General features: G+C 31.2%; 1 pseudogene; it reads right to left on the bottom strand.

The window, feature by feature from the left end:
* Positions 1–3393: 3393 nt before the first annotated feature.
* Positions 3394–8750, bottom strand: LOC142531718 (uncharacterized; annotated as a pseudogene).
* Between the last annotated feature and the right edge of the window lie 277 nt (positions 8751–9027).

Here is a 9027-nt window from a genome sequence, read left to right as displayed (position 1 = left end):
ATCTTATAAGTATATAATATATACCAAAACTTGTAAATGTTGTCAAGTATTTATTGTGCTACATATATATTTGTAAACACTAAATCAAGGTTCCCACTTTAAATGGTTGGTAAAACCAAACAAACATTTAAATGGTACCAAGAAATTAATATTATGATATTAATATATAATAAATCAAGGCATCCACTTTAAATGGTTGGTAAAACCAAACAAGCATTTAAATGGTACCAAGAAATTAATATTATGATATATTCATATATAATAAATCAAGGCATCCACTTTAAATGATTGGTAATACCAAACTAACATTTAAATGGTTCCAAGAAATTAATATTATGATATAATCATATATAATAAATCAAGGCATCCACTTTAAATGGTTGGTAATACCAAACTAACATTTAAATGGTTCCAAGAATTTAGTGTAACATATAGCAATAATAAATCAAAACTCCCACTTATAAGTAGGGTATAATAATACATAAAGAAATAAAAATAACATAAACAATAAATAATGATTAAATAATATAAAACATAGATTCTTACCATTTAATAACCTTATTATCATGCCAAGAGTTTCACATTTTCATCTGAACTTTGGGAAGTTAGCTACTCATTATTCAAAGTGTAAAACTTTGAATATGAATTTAACATGCTAATTATATTTAAATGAAGAAATAAGGGAAAAACAAAGAGAGAAATATTATGAACTCAAAGGTTTGTTCATAAAATGAGGGATATCTCAATACATTACAATGCACCCCTATTTATAGCCAGATTTGGGTAGACAACCACAAATAAAATATTATTTTTTACATATAAGTCTTCATTGGTGTTTTAAGAAATTAATATTTTAATACACATCACTTTTGAAAATCTTCCCATCCGAATTTTCTTCTCCACATAAAACAAAACATGTAGATATCTGAGTTGTTTGAATTGTGGTATTTTTTTAACCATTTGACCAAGTAATTTGAGAGATATGGTCAAAATGCTAGAGTATGGTAAAACTGTCACTTCTTTGGTAACTTAATTTGTTGCTTAATTTGATCCCTCTTGTGAGAAGATTTTTATCTCATGCTTGCCACCAATATTGTAGATATTAACATCAACTTTCTAAAGGTCCAAGAATCATCTTAATCTCATTTGCAACGCCAAGGTTTTTCTAGTTTTATCCAACCTGTAAAAAATAGTAAAAACTTATAATTACACAACAACTTATATTTTATACAATTTATTATAAAACATATAATATTTAAAAATTTAATAAAACAAAAACTATATATTTATATTATAAAATATTTAATTAATATACAATTTTTTATCTTTATCACACTCCCCAACCAGCTTATTGGTATTCCCTAGCAATTTAAGCGTTAATAGCAACACAAAACATATTGATTAATTTAAATAGAAATGTAATCAGAACTATCCAAGTGTTTAAATTAAATTTTAAAACTGTCAAAGTTATATCAAGATCATTATAATTTATGAAATAATCTGAACTGATCAATTCAAAGCTTATTTTCAGGTATTTAAATGTACAAGGCCTTCATAAATTTTTAGTAAGAGTCTCAACTCCAGATCCTCACAGGTTAATAAGTGTTTCAATTTATGAGAATGATTTCTCTCATTGAGTTGGAATACAGATAAATGCTCAGGAAAATAGTTTACAGAATGCAGACAGACAAACGAGCCAAACTAATCAAAAGATAAGAAATCCATTGATTCAAAATCCAGTTGTTCTTATTATATATTTTTTCCTGATCTTTTTTTTACATCATGGAATCAGACTAGGTTTATGCTTCTTGAACACATATTTATTTAATTTGTACAATGTATTTCTCTTTCTTTCTTTTTTTTCTTTTTTTATTTGTATTTTTATGAGAGATAAATGGGTCGCAGTATATAACTTAAAAATTACATAGATCTTCAACATCTTTTTTTTTTTCTTTTTTCTTTTTTTTCAGGAAATATCAATTTTTTTTTAAATAAGAACTCAAGATCTAAACAATAGATAGCCTCTTTGATGATCAATAAAGGCTCGCAAGCTGTTTTCTCAATCCTCTCCACTCACTCACAAAATATGTGTGAGTTTAAAAATTTTTGGCACTCTTATCAGGTATATCTTGGGCCATATACTTTAATAACTGATTTTATCACAATGGTTAATCATTCAAAAAGATTTCATAAATCATATTTTTATAGTGATCAAATAATAAAATTGACTTTTTTTTTCAAATAAAAATTTAAACATCCTTAGATAGATTATTACAATTTCTAATATAAACCTTTCAAACATGTAACGTATGATATTTTTTCAAAAATTACTAAGATACAAACAATAAACATGTTTTTATTTTAAAATAATTTTTTTAAAATTTTTAAAAAATTTTTTAGTTCGTTCTCCCCCCAATCAGAATATGACATTGTCCCTAATGTCAAAATAACTATTAATAAAAAATACATAATGAAAGAGATATCACCTGGAATTTTATTGAAGATAACAAACTGAAACAAACGCAAACCAATCCACGTTTTTTGAATCAATGATCCAAATTTCTTTTCTTACTGCTTGATTACGACCAATTGATATTTGTTATCATCGGATCAGGCTTATGAACAAAAGCTTCCAAATCATCAATTAATTGGTCGGCAGTGGAAGCACAGATGAGCATCCGTCGTGAATTTTCTGAAATGAAATTCTGTTCCACAGCTTTATCAAGAAATGTCAACAAACTGTCATAATAATTATTGATATTCAACAAGCCCACAGGTTTATTATGGATATTAAGTTGTGCCCAAGAAACAGTGTGAAAAATTTCTTCTAATGTACCAAAATCACCTGGTAGTGCGATAAAAGCATCAGAATTTTCAATCATTTTGGTGATTCTTTCATACATAGAAGAAACTTTTAATTCCTCCCCAATCGTAACACCTGAAATATTTCCTTCAGCTAAAGCTGTAGGAATAATACCCAAAACCTGACTACCTCCAAGATTAGCAGATGTTTAAACAGATCTCATTAACTCAATATTACCTCCCCCATATACCAAGTGAATTTTTTTCTCAGCCAATATCTTTCCAAGATTATTCGCTGCTTCTACAAATACTTCATGTTTTCCAAGACTCGACACACAAAATACACAAATATTTTTCAATGTTTGTGCAGAGGATCCAACCATGTTTTTACTTTCTTTTTGGTCTGCAAAAAAAGAGAGAAAGATGAGAGATGGTATAGGGTTAATATGTTATCATGACAAAACTATGGGTCATAGCTGTAAGCAGAATAAACAGTACAAATAATAATGACACACATGCATATAAACAGTAGTGTGATTGTGACTCACAATTTTCCTCTGGTTTTACGTCCAGAAACGGCTTCAATGCCTTCTATGAGTCGAGGATATGCTTCCCATCCAATTTTCTTATAAATTGGCAAACAGGGTCTTTTTTAATCGGATTCCCAAGACTATGACGCTCATCTTGAAATTGTTTCCGTAAACGGAGAAGTTCAATATGCACATGTCCACTAGAATGCGTCTCAAGAGTCAATAAGATGTTATCTAAAGACTCCTTACTCAGCCCATTCTTAATGAAACCAATTTTATATTCTCTGTTATTGGAAACACATCCCAAAGATCTGCATTGTTTGTCACAAGTCCATCTTGCACACTTATGACAAACCCCTAACCTTTTGGCCCTTCGTTTTTTCGTATAAATGCTTTTTCCTAATCCAGGCAAATACCGAATGAGCAATGATTGCGGAACTTCTCCTCCTAATCGGACCATAGCTTCTATTACAAGACGAATATCTTCTATAATTCTTTTTTTCATTAGCAATCTCAATCTTTCACACCTACCTGCATAAATTTTTCTTAGAACATTTTCAGAAACAGAGGGAAAATATTTACAAATTTTTGAGAGATTTTCATCCATTTTGAAAAGAAAAGAAATGTTTTTTTTATCAGCAATTGTGGGAAACTGATTTAACCGACTATGAGAGTCACGGAGTACCGTTATCCGCCATTTAACCGGGAAAATAAAAAGATTAAGGAAACCTGAAATAAAAACAAACAAAATTAAATGCAACATAAAAATTTAGGGATCAGAAAGGGAAATAAACTCTTCTTGAAAGATTTCATTTTCTAAAAATGGTTTAAGCATTTGTCCATTTACTTTAAAAACATCACCATTTTTAGTATTTTCATTTTCCACAGCTCCATAAGGATACACATGCTTTACAACATATGGGCCTGTCCATCTTGATCGTAATTTTCTTGGGAATATGTGAAGTCAAGAATTATAAAGCAAAACTTTTTTACCAATCTCAAAAGATTTTCTAAGAGTTGTTTTATCATGAAATGATTTGATTTTTGCTTTATAAATCCTTGAATTCTCATACGCATCATTTCTGAGTTCATCAAGTTCATTAAGTTGCAATTTGTTGCAATCATCCATGCTTGAATTAAAAGTTTTGATCGCCCAATAAGCTTTATGTTCCAATTCCACAAGCAAATGGCAATGTTTTCCATAAACCAACCTATAGGGAGACATATTCAATGATGTTTTAAAAGCTGTTCGATATACCCAAAGTGCATCATTAAGTCGCAGAGACCAATCTTTTCTATTTGAGTTAATAGTTTTTTCCAAAATTTTCTTTATCTCCCTATTAGCTAATTCAACTTGTCCATTTGTTTGATGATGATAAGGAGTAGTTACTTTGTGAGTAATACCATATTTTTTCTTTAATGAAGCAAATGGTTTATTAACAAAGTGAGTCCCCCATCACTTATCATGGCTCGAGGAATTCCAAGTCTACTAAAAATATTTTCTTTCAAAAATTTGATGACAAATTTATGATCATTTGTTCGACATGGAATTGCCTCTATCCATTTGGAAACATAATAACTGCAACTAAAATATACAAGTATCCAAACGATGGTGGAAAAGGTTCCATAAAATCAATTCCCCAACAGTCAAAGATTTAAATTTCAATGATAAGATTCAAAGGCATCATGTTTCTTTTTGAAATCGCACCCAATTTTTAACAATTTTCACAGATCTTGCAGATTTCGTGGGTGTCTTTAAACAAAGTGGGCCAATAAAATCCACACTGCAAGATTTTTGCTGTCGTTTTCTTTGAAGAAAAATGTCCTCCTCATGCTTCCGAATGACAAAATTTAATGACACTACTTACCTCATTGTCGGGTATGCAACGTCGAAAAATTTGATCTGGACAATACTTGAACAGATACGGATCATCCCAATAAAAGTTTTTTACCTCATTCAAAAATTTTCTTTTATCTTGGGAACTCCATTGCGGTGGCATTTTTCCTGTCACAAGAAAATTTACTATGTTAGCAAACCAAGGTGTAGTAGTAACTGAAAATAGATGTTCATCAGGAAAATTATCGTTAATTGATATCATTTCACAAGATGATCGTGTTACTAGTCTCGATAAATGATCGGCTACAACATTCTCGGTTCCTTTTTTTATCTTTGATCACAATGTCAAATTCTTGGAGCAACAAAATCCATCGTATCAGTCGTGGCTTTGCATCCTGTTTGGTCAACAAATATCTAATAGCAGAATGATCAGTAAACACAATAGTCGTTGATCCAATCAAATAAGAACGAAATTTATCTAATGCAAATATTACAGCAAGTAGTTCTTTTTCAGTTGTGGAGTAATTCATTTGAGCATTGTTTAAAGTTCTACTTGCATAATATATCACGTAAGGCTTACCGTTTCTTCTTTGACCCAGCACTGCACCGACTGCATAATCACTCGTATCGCACATGATTTCAAATGGTAAAGACCAATCATGAGGTTGCATGATAGGAGCTGATGTTAAATGTCGAACGATTTTATCAAAAGCATTTTGACATTCTTGAGTCCACTCAAATGCAGTGTCTTTTGTTAAGAGGTTACAAATGGGTTTAGAGATTGAACTAAAGTCCTTCATAAACCTCCTATAAAATCCAGCATGTCCCAAAAATGAGCAAATTTCTTTAATGGTTTTTGGAGAGGCTTAATTGGCAATGACATCAACTTTGGCTTTATCAACTTCAATTCCATGAGATGACACGACATGTCCCAAAACAATCCCAGAAGTAATCATGTAATGACATTTTTCCCAATTTAAAATAAGACCTTTTTCCTCGCATCTTTTTAAAACTTTTTCCAAATTTTCAAGACAATTATCAAATGTATTTCCAAAAACAGTTAAATCATCCATGAAAATCTCCAAACAATTTTCAACCATGTCGCTAAAAATGCTTAGCATACATCTTTGAAATGTTGCTGGGGCATTGCATAATCTAAATGGCATCCTTCTAAATGCAAATGTTCTAAAAGGACATGTGAATGTAGTTTTATCTTGATCTTAGAATGCAATGAGAATTTGATAATAACCTGAATATCCATCAAGAAAATAGTAGTATTGATGACCTGCTACTCTTTCTAAAATTTGATCCAAAAATGGTAATGGAAAATGATCTTTTCTAGTGGCGTCATTTAATTTTCTATAATCAATACACATCCGCCAACTAGGTGGGACTCGACTTGTTAACAATTCACTTTTTTCATTTTTTATCACTGTGATGTCAGATTTTTTTGGAACTACTTGTGTTGGGCTTACCCACTTACTATCAGAAATAGGGTAGATAATCCCAACATCAAGTAGTTTGAGAACTTCAGTTTTCACAACATCTTTCATGTGTGGTTTTAATCTCCTTTGTGGTTGTTGAGATGTTTATGCATTTTCTTCTAAGTGAATTTTGTTAGTGCAAATTAGTGGATTAATGCCCTTGAAATCTTTTAGTGTCACCAATTGCATTTTTATGTCTTTTAAGCATATCAACTAATTTACCTTCTTGATTACTTGCTAGTTTGGAAGAAATTACCACCGGATATGTTTCATCTTCTCCAAGAAATGCATACTTCAATTCTTCTGGCAAGGGTTTTAACTCCAATATGGGTGGTTCGTCTTTGTTCTCATATTTTGCCTCAAATTCTTTCTCTGATCCTGGTAACGAGTGATACCTGATCAAATCATCAAGATCAATTTCAATATTTTCTTTAACAGTTTAAATTGAACAAATATCTAATTGATCACGAGTACTCCCTTCTTGAATGTTTTTTTCCACAAGAGTTCCAATAAGATTTTCATCTTCACTTTCATCTCATTTGTCATGTGGTTGCTTACAAAGATTAAAAACATTAAGCTTCAAGGTCATGTTACCAAACGACAACTTCATTATTCCATTCCTGTAATTTATAAGAGCATTAGAAGTTGCTAAAAATGGATGACCCAGAATTACAAGAATTGCATTACAAGCTTCGATAGGTTGTGTATCTAAAACTATGAAATCGACAGAATATACAAAGTTATCAACTTGGACCAACGCGTCTTCTACCATACCTCTTGGCACTTTAACAGATCTATCGGCAAGTAAAAGTGTTACCGAAGTTGATTTTAACTCGCCTAGATTGAGTTCTTGATAAACTGAATATGGAAGTAAATTCACACTAGCTCCAAGATCAAGCAAGGCTTTCTTAATCTTTCGTTCTCCAATAATACATGCAATAGTAGGACAACCAGGGTCTTTCTATTTCAAATATTATTATTTTGAATGATTGCACTTACTTGTTCGGCTAAAAATGCTTTCTTTTTCACATTCAATTTTCTTTTCACAGTGCACAAGTCTTTCAAAAATTTGGCATATGATGGTACCTGTTTTATTGCATCTATTAAAGGAATAATAACTTTTACTTGTTTAAAAATATCACATATATCAGAATTCAAATTTTATTTTTTTGTATTTTTCAATGCATGAGGGAATGGTGGGGACACTGTCTGTTGAACCTCCTCTTCGCAAGTTATGGGTTCCACTTCCTTACCCTTTGGAGTTGATTTATCATCATCTTCACAAGGTTCAAGAATGGATTTTTCCACAACCTTACCACTTCGAAGGGTAATAACAGATTTTACCTGATCCATCAGTTGAGTTCCACAAGTTCCAGTTTGTGAATGATGATCCTTGGGATTAGGCTGTGGTTATGAAGGGAATTTACATTTTTCATGAACATTAAGTGCAGATGCAAATTTAGCAAGAGTATCTTTCAAATCTGTCATGGTTTGAACAGTTTGAGTATTGATAGACTCTTACTTTGCAATGAAAGAATTCAATATATCTTCCAAGTTCCTTTTAGGTGGAGGAATATAGTGTGCATAATTTTGAAAATTTTGTTGATTTTGGAAATGTGGTTGTGAAAATTGTGCAGCATTATCATTCCTCCAACTAAAATTTGGATGATTTCGCCAACCTGGATTGTAATTTAGAGAAAATGGTTCAAAATTTGGCCTTTTGAAATTGTTCAAAATATTGACTTGTTCATGGAGACATTCTTTAAAAGAGGGCAAAGTGGGACAATCTTTTGTAGAATGATCACTTGTATCACAGATGTGACACGCAATTTCTCGAACAGATTTTAATTGACCATTCTTTTTCAATTCAAGTGCCTCAACTTTTCTTGCCAAAGAGGTAAATCTAGCTTGGAGATCATGTTCATCTTTGATGGTGTACATACCTCCACCAGATGTGGGAGATTGAATCTTGTTTGATGGTTCGATTGTACCTATAGTGTCCCAATTTTGAGCATTTTCAGCTAATGAATCGAGATACTCAATTGCCTCATTTGGATCTTTATCTTCAAATGTTCCATTATACATAAATTCAATCATTTGCCTATCTTTAGGTGTTAAGCCTTCATAAAATTGAGAAACAACTCTCCAAATTTCAAAACCATGATGTGGACAAGATTAAGCAATTCTTTGTATCTATCCCAACACTGATAAAAAGTTTCTCCTTGTTTTTGAGTGAAAGTGATGATATGTCTTTTGAAAGAATTTGTTCTATGAGATGGAAAAAAGCTTTTTCAAAAATTGTTGTTGCAATTCATCCCAAGTTCGAATGGATCCCGATCTAAGATTTTGTAACCAAGTTTTAGCTTTATCTTTT

Source organism: Primulina tabacum, chromosome 17 (genome assembly GCF_025594145.1).
Source record: "Primulina tabacum isolate GXHZ01 chromosome 17, ASM2559414v2, whole genome shotgun sequence".
NCBI classification, from domain to species: domain Eukaryota; kingdom Viridiplantae; phylum Streptophyta; class Magnoliopsida; order Lamiales; family Gesneriaceae; genus Primulina; species Primulina tabacum.
Note: the sequence above shows the minus strand (reverse complement) of the source record. Positions and strands in the feature narration are given on the sequence as shown.